Source organism: Myotis daubentonii, chromosome 11 (genome assembly GCF_963259705.1).
Source record: "Myotis daubentonii chromosome 11, mMyoDau2.1, whole genome shotgun sequence".
NCBI classification, from domain to species: Eukaryota; Metazoa; Chordata; class Mammalia; order Chiroptera; family Vespertilionidae; genus Myotis; species Myotis daubentonii.
Genome location: NC_081850.1, coordinates 74,409,725 through 74,426,253, shown reverse-complemented (window position 1 = coordinate 74,426,253; position 16,529 = coordinate 74,409,725).

The following is a 16,529-nucleotide window of genomic DNA, read 5'->3' as shown; positions in this document are numbered from 1 at the left end:
AAGACACTAGCAGTGATAGCCAGGTTGCCGGGCACTTTGAGTCAGACACTGTGGCAAGCACCTTATGCATATTGTGTCATTCAACCCAAGCCTGAGGCCACTGCCATTCTAGTCCTCATGTGAGAGATGAAACCGAAGTGCAAAGGGCGATGCGTTGCCCACGGCCACACAGCCAGGAAGTTGTCGGGTCTGGGTTCTAACGCGGGGTCCAGCTCCACAGCCCACACTCAGGACTTATGGACCTTGAGGAGGTGGAGGTGGGATTTGAATCCAGGACCCACGGCATCCAGGCCCCAGTTCTCCCCTATCCTCCTCTGGGAGGCCAGGAGCCAGGCCTCAGACCGTGGGATGGCTCCCAGCACATCAGGCAAAAACCGCAGCTGGGAAGCAGGCCAGCCTCCGGGCCGGCTCAGAGCTCCAGCCAAGTGCAAGGAAGTGGCTTTGGCCTAGACCCCTGAGGGGGCGGGTGCTCCCCAAGGGCCGCTCTGGGGCAGGGCCTGGACTCCCCAGTTGGCCCAGGGATTGGCAGGAATTTGTGCTGTCCGAGTGCTTTGCAGTAATTACTGTTTCCGGCCTCCAACAGCTTCCGAGTTCTTACACTTACATATCTTATGAGCCTTGCAAGCTCCTTTAAAAAAAGAAAAGAAAAACAATAACAAATTCTTAAACATAAAATTCAGAAGCACATGTTCAGAGATGACCTCTCTTTGTGTAATATCCGTGCTCTGGAGACGTTCCTGTGAAAGTCCAATGGGGATGACCAAGTTCACTTTGCAAGAAAACTTGGAATGAGACCTGCCATCAGAGTGGCCCAGGGCATGGGTTCCAGTGTGAGACAGGCCCTCCAACCAACTGTGTGTCCCCGGACAAGTCACTTGACCTCTCTGAGGCTGGCGAGACACGTAACACCTGGCCAGTGGGTACTCTTATTATTACCAGGGGTGAAAGAGTCGCCAAATAACCCCCATGCACCCAAGTGACTACAGCTTGGGCTGGGCCGGCTGCAAGATGATGAGCTGTATCCTGGTGACCAGCCTGTTTTCCTGGAAGGATGGGCGCCCTTGGCCCTATCTCTGGGGCCTGTGCCTTACTTAGCTGGGCCTCCCTTCCTTCCACACCCTCATGCTGAGGCAATGCCCAGCTGGCAGGGCCCCACCCGGGCCGCACTGGGACTGGGTGTAACGGTATCCGTCACCAGTGCATGGAGCTGGCAAGCCCAGAGCACCTGGGGGAGCTGTGCAGGGCCTGGGGCTGAGGTCCGAGGAGCGTGAGTTGGGAAGGGTGTGTGGAGGCTGGAGCAGGGGCCCACATCTCCTCCCCGTCATACTTCATGTCTTAGATGTGTCCCATGAGCAAGCAATGGATTCACCCTTTTTCCCCCCACACCTGTCCCATCTTAGTGATGGCACCTCCTTCCACCTCTTCTGTCAGCTGGAACCCAGGGGTCCTCTCTGTCCCTTAGTGTCCACATCCAGTCAACCCCAAGTCTCTCCACCATTGGACTCTATTAGTTTGCTCAGGCGGCCATAACAAAGGACCACCGGCTGGATGGCTGGATCAACAAAAATCTACTTTCTCGTGGCTCTGGAGGCAGACGTCTGAGATCAAGGTTTCATGGGGCTGGTTCCTTCTAAGGCCTCTCTCCTTGGCTTGTAGTCGGCCACCTTCTGGCTGCGTCTTCACACTGTCGTTCCCGTGTGCTTGTCTTGTCCTAAACTCTTCTTATAAGGACACCAGTCATACTGCGTTAGCACCACCCCAATGACATCATTTCATCTTAATTACTCTTGAAAGACTACCTCTCTGTATCTGGAAGTTAACGCTTCAACACACAAATTCTGAGGGGACACAGTTCAGCTCCTCACAGACTCTCTTGAGTCTCCCAACTTCCCTGGGCTCACAGCCTCACCACTGTGCTCTGACCACTGTCGACTCTCTCTACTCACCCCTCCAGCCCACCCTCCCCCTGCAGGCACCTGATCTGATCACGTCATTCTCCTGCTGAAAACTTACCCCGGCCCCCATCAGCTTCCCCAGCCTCAGCTTGGTCTCCCCACCTCATGCCCAACACTCACCACACCAGAGCCAGGAGCTAGAAACTTACTAAGGTCTACCCTGTGCAGGGGCTGGTCTAAGATCTTTAGGTGGTTTCTCCTCATCAACTCTGTCATTATCTCTACTTAATAGAAAAAACTGAGGCCAGAGCATTAACAACAAAAAAACTTGCTCCAGATCATACAGCAAAAAGAGGGGTAAGGCAGGAGTCAACCCTAGGCAGTCTGGCTGCACTTCCATGCTCTGGACCACTGTACTCCATGCACTAGGCCTCTGTGCCTTGGCACAGCTGTTCCTTCTGCCTGGAATGCCTTTCCACCCTTCTCTGCCTGGCAAACTTCTATGTGTTCTTCAAAACCCACCTCAAATGTCCCCTCCCTTGGGTGATAATCAGCTTCTGCTCTACACCATGCCCACCAGCTCTCATTAGAGCACCACCGTAGATGGAAGTGATATTTGTGACTGTGTCTGTCTCCCTGGAAACAGGCTCCAGGTCTGATCCATCTCTCTATTCCCTACACTCAGGATGCTCCAGGCCTGGGGACAGACACCGGTGAGTGAATGAGTGAATGGATAAATGAACACTTCATCACATACAAATTACTAACCTGGACATATCTTTGAGAATAGATTCCAATTCTGTATTAAAATAGCCAGATGTTTCAGGTTATTGGAGAATTCATGCTTTTGGAGAAAAAGAAAAGTAAAACCAAACACTTGTATCATTTTCTCATAGAAAGCTACCTTTTTGCCTCACTTTTAAAAATATATATTTTTATTGATTTCAGAGAGGGAGAGAGAGATAGAAACATCAATGATGAGAGAGAAGCATTGCTTGGCTGCCTCCTGCACGCCCCCTACTGGGGATCGAGGCCACAATCAGGGTATGTGCCCTTGATCAGAATCAAATGCAGGACCCTTCAGTCTGCAGGCCAATGCTCTAACCACTGAGCAACCATCTAGGGCTTGCCTCACTTTTCGTTCTGAGCCCAGTGCAGCCTTTTGGGCCTCATACCTACCCCTGGAGGGAGGAAGAGGTTATCTAAAACCCCAGGAGGGAGGTCAGCAGAGGGAGGATGAAAAATAAAACAAGGGAAGGAAGTTCTTAGCACCTCTGCGTTCCTTCCACATCTGAATAGATGAAGATGACGTTTTGTTTAAAATAGTAACAATAAAGGCCTTGTTTTTGTAAAAAGGACCCAGCCCCTTGAAAGTGATGCTCACCACATCATTGGAAAACGATTTAAACCGCCCAGAAAAAGAGCAGAGAGGAAAGTAAGATGACCCCACAGCACACCACCCAGCTGCTTACGCAAGTGAACTCATCTGTGCATCCCGGAGCTCCGCCCAGGCGTGAGCTCTCCCTCCGTGCGTGTGCACGTTAATAGAGTAAAACACTTCACCACCCAGAGGAAGCGCCTGAAATCGCCTTCCAAACCTCCCATCTGCCTCTTGCAACATACTGATTCCTTTCTCTAGCCAATAGCCGTTGATGGAGTACCTACTGTGTGCCAGACTCTGGCTGGGACCTAGGAATAAAGGATAGAGCCGCCTCTAAGGGGCCCACTTTACTCGAAGAAGGACGCGTGTGATTATTTAGTTGTAACTATGGCCGAGCTGTGAAGAGAGTGCTGGTTCTTTGACCTGGCCAGTGAGGCAGGCAGGGCTTTCGGAGAAGGTGCCGAGCTGGTGTGAAGGAAGAGGAGGCCTTGACCTGGAGAGATGGAGAAAGGAAAGGTCAGGCAGAGAGCAAGGCCTCTTGGGAAGGAATTCCAGTGTGGCCCCCACGGCTGCTGGTTCCTCTTCCTCCCTTGCTGCAGGGACCAGATGTTGCTGTGGGGTAGCCCCTCCATCAACCAGTTTACTAATAGACTCAGGGAAATCCTGATGCGTCTAACTCTAAGCCAATCATAGTGGCCTCGTCTCCTTGCCAGGGGTTGGGGGCGGGGCGGCCACGCGGTCCAGTTCTGCTATGAGGAGAGACGGAATGGTCTTCCGGAGGACTTCTGGGAAGACTGGCCAGTCTCTTTCCTGCCTCTGGACACCAGTGGTGATGATGTGATGTCCAGAATTGCAGCAGCCACTTTGCAACCCAGAGGAGGAGACCAACACATGAGGGTGGCCATGCAAGCAGAATGAGGATCTGGGCCCTTAATGATGTTATCGAACTTTGGATAAACAACCCCGACCGTCCTACCTAGGGCTTTCTGTGGTTTAAGTGACTTTGAGATGGGTTTTGGGAGTGTCAGTCTAGTTGGAAGTCGGGGGTGGGGGGTTTTTCCTGTAGAAATTGTGCAATGCGATGAGCACATTGTTTTTACCTGGATTGTGGGTTTACTGGGAGTGGGAGTGGAGCTGGTGGAGATGAGGGTGGGGCTAGAGCTTCATCCCTCAAACTGTCCTTGGGCTCCACTAAAGGCCATTAAAGGCAGCAGCCTCTCACCCAAGAGCCTACTGGGGCTCACACAGGGAGTCACGGGGCGGCTGCCAGGAGGTGTCGGGTACGCGTCTGTGTGCTTCCCTATCATGGCTCTGGATTTGTCCGTTTCTCCTGGCAGTTCTGTCAAAGTTCCTTTCACTGAAATGTTACCCACAGACTATAAAATTCATCCTTTTAAAGTATACAGTTCAGTGGCTTCTGGTAAATTCCCAAGGTTGTGTAACCACTGTCACTATCTTAATCCAGAACATTTTTGTCACCCCATAAAGAAACCCCATACCCATTAACAGTCACTCACCAGCCCTCATCATCTCCCGCAGCCCCCGGAAGCCACTAATCTTCCTGCCTTTATGGGTTTGCCTATTCTGACCTTTCATATGAATCACACGACATGTGGCGTTTGTGCCTGGCCTTCCTTCCACACCACGCATCCCATCAGATAATGTCCTAAGCAAGGACAAGAGCTGCCGCAATCCCCTCTTGTTACATACAGCACTCCCCCTTCCCATATGCACACAACATTTTATAGAAATAAAGCCATACTGTGCATGTGGTTTTTAAAAGTTTTTTACGTAATCAAGTATCAAAAAGACACCTTTCTGCACCACTACAGATCTGCGTTATGTACCAATGTACGCAGAATAAATTATGTGGTTAAAAATATAAGTCTGGCCCTAGTCGGTTGGGCTCGGTGGATAGAGCGTCGGCCTGCGGACTCAAGGGTCCCGGGTTCAATTCCGGTCAAGGGCACGTACCTTCGTTGCAAGCTCCAAGCCCTGGTCAGGGGCATGCAGGAGGCAACCAATCGATGTTTCTCTCTCACATCAGTGTTTCTCTCTGTCTCTCCCTCTCCCTTCCACTCTCTCTAAAAATCAATGGAAAAATATCCAAGGGTGAGGATTAAAACAAAAGTCTGGCTCAAGCTCCGTACTCAAGTGTTCAGGCCCAGGAGGAGCCAGAGGAGTCCCCTCTGAATGAGCCATTTCCAGCTTTTCGTGAGTGTAAATGGTGAGCGGAGCATCCTGTGAGTACATTTCCTTTCAGTAAAGTCCTAGACCTGGCTGTGGTCCAACTGCTATGCATGTTTACTTAAAAAAAAATATTTTGCCCAGCTGGTCTTTGGAAAGGTTGGATTAGATGGGCTCCACTCCAGTGAAGCGTTCTGATCCCTGGGCTCTAACTGTTTGAGTTTTTTTTGTTTTGTTTTGTTGTTTAGTTTTTGTTAATCCTCACCAGAGGATCATTTTCCTCATTGCTTTTTAGAGAGAGTGGAAGAAAGGGAGGAAGGGGGAGAGAGAAACATTGATGTGAGAGAGATACATCAATTGGTTGCCTTCCGAACGCGCCCCACAACCAGGGCCTGGGATCAAACCTGCAACCCAGGTACATGCCCTTGACCTGGAATGGAACCTGAGACCCCCCGGTCTGTGGGCTGATGCTCTAACCATTCAGCAACACCGGCTAGGGCTCTAACTGCTTGTTATTAATCTCTTCTCTACTGCTAATTAGCAGTAGAACCGTATCAGTTTCCCCACCTGTAGAATGGGGATAATGAAAGTATCAGTCTCACCCTGGCCAGCTTGGCTCAGTGGATAGAGCGTCGGCCTGCGGACTGGAGGGTCCCAGGTTCGATTCCGGTCAAGGGCATGTACCTTGGCTGCGGGCACATCCCCGGTGGGGAATGTGCAGGAGGCAGCTGATAGATGTTTCTCTCTCATCGATGTTTCTAGCTCTCTATCCCTCTCCCTTCCTCTCTGTAAAAAATCAATAAAATATATTAAAAAAATAAAAAAGCAAGTATCAGTCTCATAAGATTGTTGTGAGAATTAAATTAGTGTAATACATATAAGGAGTGGTTCTCAACCAACAGGGGTGGGGGTGGCTTTGTCCACCCCTCTGCCCGCCCCAGGAGATATTTGGGAATGTTTGGAGATATTTTTGTTTGTAATAACTGGGGTGGGGCACTACTAACAGCTAGTGGGTAGGGGTGAGAGATGCTGCTAAACATCTACAATGCACAGGACAGCCCTGGCCACCCCCCACCAAGGAATGGCCCCAAATGTTAGCAGCGCTGAGCGTGAGAAACCCCAGGTAAGGGCCTGTCCCCGAGTAAGTTCTCATCTGTCATTATTTGCACCCATACCACACTCGGGCCAAACCTTTAATCTGTGTTCACAGTGATGGAGAGAACATAATATGGTGGTAGATTTCTAAGCCATCAAAGGAGCATCTCCTTATCCTCTCCCGGGGCTGACCTCCATCTGGTCGTGGGTTTCCGGGGAACTGGGCTGGCAGTTGGGTCCAGCTAAGGAGACGTTAACCTTGTGAGCAACAGCATGTGTTTGTCTTTGAATATGTAGAGGCAGGGACGTGTGGTGGTTAAAGGGTGAGTTTTGAAGCCCGATCTGGATTCAGATCTCAACTCAACTGTTTCCTAGTTGTAAAAATTACTTCTCTAAGCCCCAGGTTTCCCCATCTATAAAGTAGGTTTATTGTGAGGATTAAATAAGATCATGTAGCACCATGCCTTGCTCATAGACAGTGCTCTATAAATAACAGAATTTACTTAGTGATTATCATATCCAAACCCTTTGCTAAGACTTTTCATAATCATTCAGTTTACTAGTAACTGCTGAGTTAGTCATTATTATCATCACAGTAAGGCCAAGACCCTATGTCTATTTATCCAAATATAAGGGAAAGCCATTTGTTGAGCTTTTGGTAAACATCCCACAAATGTTTGCTGAGCATGACCAGGTGCTGGGCACTGGCAGATAAAAGGGGCTCTTAATTCTCTCCCATTCAGATTAAAGGGATAAACAAATTAAAAAACAAACAAAATGTCAGGGAAAAGATCAGACATATTAGCTTTCACTATACATGTAAACGGGTTAATTTCTTTTATTAAAACAACAACAAGAAGAAGGCAAGCTAAGAAGCAGGAAAAGAAAATTTTAGTTACATGTGATTTACAAGAGAACTAAAACAGCCATGGGAAAAAACCAAAAAATCTCCAATGAAATAGCTCTGTATTCATAAATTATCAAATTATATTTCAGATGAGTAACCAACCACACTGAAGGGAAAAAGGGAACTAATCCAAGTAACTTCTGAACACGAAATTTTTATAATATACCCTAAGTCTAAAGATGAAAATAATTTTAAACAAATACTCTATCTTAGGCTTGTTTATCATAGTGGCATGGGTTAGCAATTGTGAAATACTCTCTGTGTGCTGGAGGATTGGATAATAAATGAAATATGCTGAAGATGTGGGAGCCAGTTTTCTCACTGTTGTAGAAGGAACTACAAATATGAAATGGGGTAGGCCAAGACGCTGCGGTATTGGCCTGGAACTGGATGTATCATCCAGAAGTCCTGGACTTGTATTTATGTGTGTAAACATTTTCTACTTCTGTCCACTGAGCTGACCCAGAAACAACGTACTTTGAAATGAGCCCGCCTAGTGCCCAGCTCCTTGCTTCTAAATATCATCCTCCCCCAAGGAAGCCAGGCTCCTTGAAGAAATGGCTGATTGCTGGGTGAGAACAGAGAAAGAACAAATTGAGGCCGGAGAATCTTTTTGTGCCAGAAAGTAAGGAAGTGCTCAGTGAATAATAGAGACACATCAAAAGAACATAGCGCACTCTGGTCGGGTAGCTCAGTTGGTTAGAGTGTCGTCCCGATACGCCAAGGTTGTAAGTTCCGTCTTTGGTCAGGGTATATACATGAAGCAATCAATGAATGCATAGGTAAGTGGAACAACAGATTGATGTTTCTCCCTCCCTCTCTCTGACTCAAGTCAATAATTTCAATAATTTAAAAAAGGACATAGTTTGAGCTCTCACTGGCCAAATCTGGAACAATTTGATTATCAAATAAATAATGACAATATTAAATAACATATTGAATAAGAAAGCATGGGCCCATTGTCCACACAAACATACATTTTTTGGTATACTCTTTATTTATTTTTTTAATTTATTTATTGTCTAAAGATTTACATATGTCTCCTTTTCCCCCCCGATTGACCCATCCTCCCCCCAGCCATCCCCTCCCTGGGCAAGCTCCCACCGCCCCAGTGTCTGTGTCCATTGGTTATGCTAATATGCATGCATACAAGTCCTTTGGTTGCTCTCTATCCCCCCGCTCCCCCCCCTTCCCCTGCCATTTGTCTCTGGATCTATTTTTTGTTCATCAAATTATGTTGATCATTATATCACACATGAATGAGATCATGTGATATTTATCTTTCTCCGACTGGCTTATTTTGCCTAGCATAATGCTCTCCAGTTCCATCCATGCTGTTGCAAATGGTAAAAGTTCCTTCTTTTTTATTTATTTTTTTATTATTATTTTTAAAAATATATATATTTTATTGATTTTTTACAGAGGGATAGAGAGTTAGAAACATCAATGAGCGAGAAACATCGATCAGCTGCCTCCTGTACACCTCCTACTGGGGATGTGCCCGCAACCAAGGTACATGCCCTTGGCCAGAATCGAACCTGGGACCTTTCAGACTGCAGACCGACGCTGTAGCCACTGAGCCAAACCGGTTAGGGCTAGTTCCTTCTTTTTTATAGTGGTGTGGTATTCCACTGTGTAGATGTACCACGGTTTTTTAGTCCACTCATCTGCTGATGGGCACTTAGGTTGTTTCCAAATCTTTTATTTTGGTGAATTGTGCTGCTATGAACATAGGGGTGCATATATCCTTTCTGATTGGTGTTTCTGGTTTCTTGGGATATAGTCCTAGAAATGGGATTACTGGGTCAAATGGGAGTTCCATTTTTAATTTTTTGAGGAAACACCATACTGTCTTCCACAGTAGCTGCACCAATCTGCATTCCCACCAGCATTGCACAAGGGTTCCTTTTTCTCCACATCCTCGCCAGCACTTGTTGTTTGTTGATTTGTTGATGATAGCCATTCTGACAGATGTGAGATGGTATCTCATTGGTGTTTTGATTTGCATCTCTCAGATGATTAGTGACTTTGAGCATGTTTTCATGTCTCTTGGCCTTTCTTCTGTCTTCTTTCAAAAAGTGTCTATTTAGGTCTGTTGCCCATTTTTTAATTGGGTTGTTTATCTTCCTTTTGTTAAGTTGTATGAGTTCCCTGTAAATGTTGAGATTAAACCCTTATTGGAGATAACATTGGCCAATATGTTCTCCCACACAGTGGGCTTTCTTGTTGTTTTGTTGATGGTTTCCTTTGCTGTGCAAACGCTTTTTATTTTGATGTAGTCCCATTTGTTTATTTTCTCCTTAGTCTCCATTGCTCTAGGTCAAGGAGCTGTGTTGGTAAAGATATTGCTATGACATATGTCTGCTATTTTGCTACCTATGGAGTCTTGTAGGATTTTTATGGTTTCCCATCTTACATTTAAGTCCTTTAGCCATTTTGAGTTTGTTTTTGTGTATGGTGTAAGTTCGTAATCTAGTTTCTTTCTTTCTTTTTTTTTTTTTGCATGTATCTGACCAAATTTCCCAGCACCATTTACTGAAGAGACTGTCTTGACTCCATTGTATGTTCTTGCCTCCTTTGTCGAATATTAATTGAGCATAATTGCTTGGGTTGATTTCTAGGTTCTCTGTTCTGTTCCATTGGTCTATATAGTATGTCTGTTCGTGTGCCGGTACCAGGCAGTTTTGAGAACCGTGGCTTGGTAATATAGCTTGATATCTGGTATTATGATCCCTCCAACTTTGTTCTTCTTTCTAAGGATTGCTGTGGCTATTCAGGGTCTTTTTTTATTCCAGATGAATTTTTGGAGAGTTTGTTCTAAATCTTTGAAATATGCTGTTGGTATTTTAATGGGAATTGCATTGAGTCTGTAGATTGCTTTGGGTAGTATGGACATTTTAATGATGTTGATTCTACCAATCCATGAACATGGTATGTTCTTCCATTAGTTTATGTCTTCCTCTATCTCTTTTTTCAATGTCCTGTAGTTTTCTGAGTACAGGGATTGCTTTTTTAGTTTCTCTTTCTGTGAGTTCATTATTGGTGTGTAAAAAGGCCACAGATGTCTGGGTGTTAATTCTGTATCCTGCTACATTGCCGAATTCATTTACTAGGCCTAGTAGTTTTTTGATGGAGTCTTTAGGATTTTCTATGTACAGTATCAGGTCATCGGTGAATAAAAACAGTTTTACTTCTTCTTTTCCAATTTTGATGCCTTTTATTTCTTCTTCTTGTCTGATTGCTATGGCTAGCACTTCCAGCACTATGTCGAACAGGAGTGGTGAGAGTGGGCATCCCTGTCTCATTCCCGTTCTTAGGGAAAATGAGTTTTGTTTTTGCCCATTGAGTGGTATACACTTCTTTACAGCAGAATGCTGACCAATAATGATAGAAACTTTAAATCATAAATTTGTCATTATCAGAGTAATACTTAATATAGGTAAGAATTTTATCAAGGTGCTAAACCTAGAGGGTGAAAGTATGGTGGAAATATCTGGATAGTCTCAAAGTATTCCCCCTAAAATTCTGTATTAATTATATGGAGAAAATAGCAACTGTACAGAAGATAAAACTGGCAGACATCACCTTAATGGAGGGATGAAAGTAACCTTCACTAATAATAGGACAAATCGACATCAAGTGGTTCTTAACATCATGTTAATGCCCCGAGAAAGACATAGTCTCATTTCTGCAGTATCCCTGCCCCAAGTGCATAGGCTGAATAAGGAAACATCTGACAAATGAAAATTGAAGAATATTCTACAAAATAAATGCCATATACTCTTAAAAAATGGCCCTGTCACCTGGCTGGTGTGGCTCAGTGGTTGAGCGTTGACCTATGAACCAGAAGGTCATGGTTTGATTCCCGGTCAGGGTACATGCCCAAGTTGTAGGCTCGATCCCCAGTGTGGGGCGTGCAGGAGACAGCCGATCCATGATTCTCTCTCATAATTCATATTTCTGTCTCTCCCTCCCTCCCTCTCCTTTCCTCTTTGAAATCAATAAAAACATATTTTTTTTTAAAATGATACCATCATGAAAAGCAAAGAAAGGCTGAGGAAGTGCTCGGGAGGTAAGGCAGACTAAAGAGACGTGACAATAAAATGTGACATGTTGACCTGAACGGGATCTTGAACTAGAAAAAAAAAAAATTGCTCTAAAGAGCGTCATTGGGAAGGTTTGCCAAATTTGAATAAGACCTGTAAACTAGATATAATATTATGTCAACGCTCCATTTCCCGATTTTGCTAATTGTACTGTGGTTATGTGACTGTCCATTTTCTCAGGAAATATAGGGGAAAAGGGGACATCATAACTGCAATTCCCCTTCAAATGGTTTAGAAAAAAAGATGCACGGAGAGAATGATAAAGCACATGTCACAAAATGTGAATAATCGGTGAACCTGGGGGAAGAGCATATGGGAATCCTTTGTGCTATTCTTGTAACTTTGACATTACATCAATGGAAAAATTAAAACAGAAGCAAGAAAGAAGAAAACCTGTTTGGATTCTTTTCTTTAAAGAAGCTATTTTCCCTCGAGGAACTAATTCAAACGGTTGCCTCCTTAGCAAGCCTAGACTCTTCCTTAGCCATTTCAGTACACATGCCAATCTTTCAGAACAGATGCAAATCTTCTGAGATGTGTTTAGAAGATCCTCGCTCTCCAGCCATGCAAGGCGGGTTGTGCTTCTCGACCCCCACCCCTTCCTGTCAGGTTCACTGACAGTATCCAGTGTACACTTGCACTGTGCCATATCCGAATCTCCAAGGCTCATCCCCACGCCAGACCAGAGCAGGAGACCAGGGTAGGAGTCTGTGAAATGGGAAGATTGAAATATCCAGGGAATAGCAAGAGCTGGGACTGAGCGGGAATGTGGAGGAACCCCACTAGGCCCTGTTGGGGCAGGGACCCTCGTGCATGCCTGGATCCTGGACAAAAAGCTTTGCACATGGCGGTGGCCTGGAGGCCTCCACCCTGTGTCTTGCTGACGAAGGGATTCGCCTTGGCTTGGGCAATCAGGAGAGAGGAGAGAAAGTTCCTCTCTGCAGGGGCAACTCAGGACTAATCCCATCAGCGTGGTTAGGGGTGAACAGGATGGCAGCTTTGCTCAAGTGCACTTCAGGGTTCATTGGAAGTTTACCGGCTCCTTCCAGTTGGTTCAGCTCACTCACCAAATGCAGTGAGGTCTCTGGGCTGCCCCTCTGATCTTGATCTGATCTTGTGAGTCAGGGCACAGGGTTTTCGGTTTGACTTTCCAAGCTCCTCAAATTCTCATCTCAGTTCTTCAAGGTCCTCAGGTAATGGGGTTTGAGGTTGGGATATTTGGAAGTGAGTGGCCATGGATGAGACTGGAGGGTGCGTGGAGGCCTTGAATGTTACCCCTGGGAGCATGGTTTGATCCTCAGAGCAATGGAAGGAGCCACAGGGCAGGGATAGGTAAAGGAAGGAAATGGTCAGATTTTCACATTCATTCTAGCAGCTGAAGTTGAGGCTCAGAGGGTGGAAAGAAGCAGAAAGATCAGGGTGGAGGCTGTCACAGAAATCCAGGCAAAAGCTAGAGCGAGAGTATTATTTAGACCTTGCCCGAAAGTAGAAATGGTGACATTTAGCATTCCACCACCCAACTTCTTATTCTAGTGGCAGACGTTGCTAATTGCTCAGTGTCCTCCGTGGGCCTGGTGGGCAGCTCCCAGTGACAGTTGACTCTAACAACTCTCTGTTATAGAAGGCAAGGGAAGTCATCAGTTGTGAGGATATGCTTGGGTTTGCTGACAATTCACTCTGGGTCTGCCCCAACCTGAGGCCCTGGGCTAGTCTTTGAGGCCTGGCCAGAGTGGCTCAGTGGCTGAGCATCGACCTGTGAACCAGGAGGTCATGGTTTGATTCCCGGTCAAGGTACATGCCTGGGTTGCAGACTTGATCCCCAGTGTGGGTGTGCAGAAGGCAGCTGATCAATGGTTCTCTCCCATCATTGATGTTTCTGTCTCTCTCTCTCCCTCTCCCTTCTTCTCTGAAATCAATAAAAAAAATATATATATTTTTTAAAAAGCAAGTCTTTGAGGTCCCTTACAGTCATTGTGCTGCGCCCTGCTGTGTGCCCTCCATGTCCCCACTTAGAGCTTTTTCACGTCCATTATCTCATTTCAATCTCACAACATTCTTGGAAGATCAAGGTTGTCATCCCCACTTTATAGAAGAGGAAACTGAGGTTAGAGACTCTTAGTAGAGTGCCTAAGTTCCCCTGGCGCCAGGTGGCGGAACCGGGACTCAAACCCAGGATCTGTCTGGCTCCAAAAGCGATGGCTCTTTCCCCGAGAAGCGTGTGCCGCTGCCCCAGCTGTTTGCACTTGTCAGGGCCTCGTGCAGAAAAGCCAGGACAGGTTGGGGCTGACATCTTGGTAACAACGACTTTCCCTGTCAATAAAATCCCTGGCTTAGAAGACCTGGGAAACTTGACTTCTGAATCACCCTTCCCTAATCCGCTCCGTGCTGAGCCATGGAATAAGGAGGCTCTGGCCCCAGGGTGGGGGTGGGGGCTCCCTGAGGGGCTGCTGCACAGATGGTGAGGGGTGGAGGCCTCTTGCTGTGGAAGAGAATAAAGTTTCTGTCCTTGCACCATTGGAATGAAGGCCCTGGAGCCAAGCAGCCAGGGCCAGGGCAGGGCCAGACAACCTTCGGCACGTGAAATGCTACCCCGTGCTCATGGCAGATCATTCTCAGTCATAATTCATCCCCCGCAGGCGTGCATCCTGAAAGCCCTGTCTGTTCCTGCCTCGTGGGGTCCCTGTCGGAATGTGGGGGGTCGAGGTGCTGGCCCCAGTTGTGGGCAGAGTTCAGACTGGGCTGGGTGAGCAGGGCAGTGTCTGGGCACCGCCTGGGGCAGAGGGAGCCTTTGTGCTCTGGGCCCTAGGAGCCCCACCCCCACCCGCAGTGGCTCCATTGAGGAGAAATAGCTGACACACGCCCTTGCTCTCTCTGCTCCTCCTTCTGGGACAGCCTGGGCAGAGGGTGCTTTCCTGGGTGCAGCCTGGCATCTGACAAATCTACCCTCACCCATCATCCGGGGTGCTCCTCCTGAGCTGCAGGAGACCTCAGCCTCGAGAGCATGGCACAATCTCCTGGGAGCTTTAAGAACACACCAGCTCTCCCTCCTGGCCCCCAGAATCGATGGTGTGTTGGTCTGGGGCGCACGTGGCATTGGGACCTTTTATTATTTATTTATTTAAATATATTTTTATTGATTGATTTCAGAGAGGAAGGGAGAGGAAGAGAGAGGTAGAAACATCAATGATGAGAGAGAATCATTGATGGGCTACCTGTTGCACGCCCCCAACTAGGGATTGAGCCCACAACCCAGGCATGTGCCCTGACGGGGAATCGAACCATGACCTCCTGGTTCATAGGTGGATGCTCAACCACTGAGCTGGGCCCGGCATTGGCACCTTTTAAAACAATCCCAGTGATTCTGCTGGGAGCCGGGGCTGAGAACCACTGGTGTGAGGCTTTGAGAGGGTAGCACTGCAGCTCAGCCACCACCAGCCATGTGACCCTGAACATGTGACATAGCACGTGGTGCCCCAGTGCCCCCTTTTGTGAGATATGGACAGCAACAGTGCTTATGTCGTGGGGTTCCTGGGAGGATTCGATGAGATAATACCGAGCACACGCTCAGATGTGGTAGCTCCTCCGGGGGGTTCTTACTATTTCTTCCTTTCTCATTCCTACCAAGGGGACATTTAGGGCTTGATGTCCCAGGGAGAAAGTCAAAAGTGCCGAGAGAGGTCCCCGTTGAGGACCGTAGCTTTAGAGGTGACCGAGGAGGCTCTGCCCTGACTTGGAGGCAGGTGGGGAGGTGTTGGTCCCGCCGTGGCTCGGTGGCTCCTGTGGCTCCAAGCGAAGCCCACACTCCTTAGCGAGGCACGGGGAGCCTCTCCTGGAGCACCCAGAACACCACGTGGAGGGCGTGGCACCGGCCTGCCCACCTCCCAGCGAGCGCTCAAGGGGAGGGATGAGACCCGCTCAGCTCGGTGCCCCTGTGGCCAGCATTCGGGGGACAGTCATGTCGGGTAGTCCACAGTGCATGACAGGGACCTGCCAGGAGACCTGGCAGATTCTCTGAGCGGGGCATTCCCGGGCCACAAGGACAGCAGGAGCTGCCACTTCCTGAGTGCCCACTGCGTGCTGGCGTCTCACTCAGGGTGTGCAAAACCACACAGGAATTGGCTCTTTCAGCTTTCAGCCAAGTTGGTAAGGGGGAGGGATAACGCCACCCGGTCCCCAAACCCAATGAACTCGACAGCCTCTGGCCTCTGTCAGCCGCCCAGCAGCCTTGAACACTGAATGGGGTACAGAGCTGCGTGCCTGTCACGTCCGGTGTGTGAGAGTATTGTTGCCACAACAACAGAGAGGCCACAGCTCTCTTTGCTAAGCAAGGCCCTGCTTGCAGACCAGGGTGTGGTGTTTAATTGGGTATCTTCCCATGAAGATGGGTTTTCTCACTTTCATAGAACTGCAGGGTGGAGAAAGTCACTGGAAATATCCCGTCTGCTCCCAACCTTAACGATCTGAGATAGCATTCTAGAGTGTTCCCCGTGGAACCCGACTTACAGGTGACCTTCAGGAATAAATGATCGCAAAGGGACCTGTGAGTGAATGACTCAAGTTTGGGAAAAGGCCCCCTCTCCAATGCCCTGATGCTTTTTTCCAGGAAAGCATTTCTTTGTTTTTACTTCTCCCCCGGCGATCGAGTGTAAATACCCCCCTCTCTCTGCAGCCCACGGGGGAAGGTGGGGTGCGGGGCGGTATCTGAACACCTTGGGAATGGCTCGCTCCTCCTCTGCACGGGGAGGGGTGGCTTTCAGGCGGCCTCGGATTCTCCTGCCCTCACTCGTTATTCAGATCAGTAGAGTGACGAGGCCAATATTTTTAAAAAGTTATTAAATGTCTTGCCCTGACCGGTTTGGCTCAGTGGATAGAGCATCGGCCTGTGGACTCAAGGGTCCCGGGTTCGATTCCGGTCAAGGGCATGTACCTTGGTTGCGGGCACATCCCCAGTGGGGAGT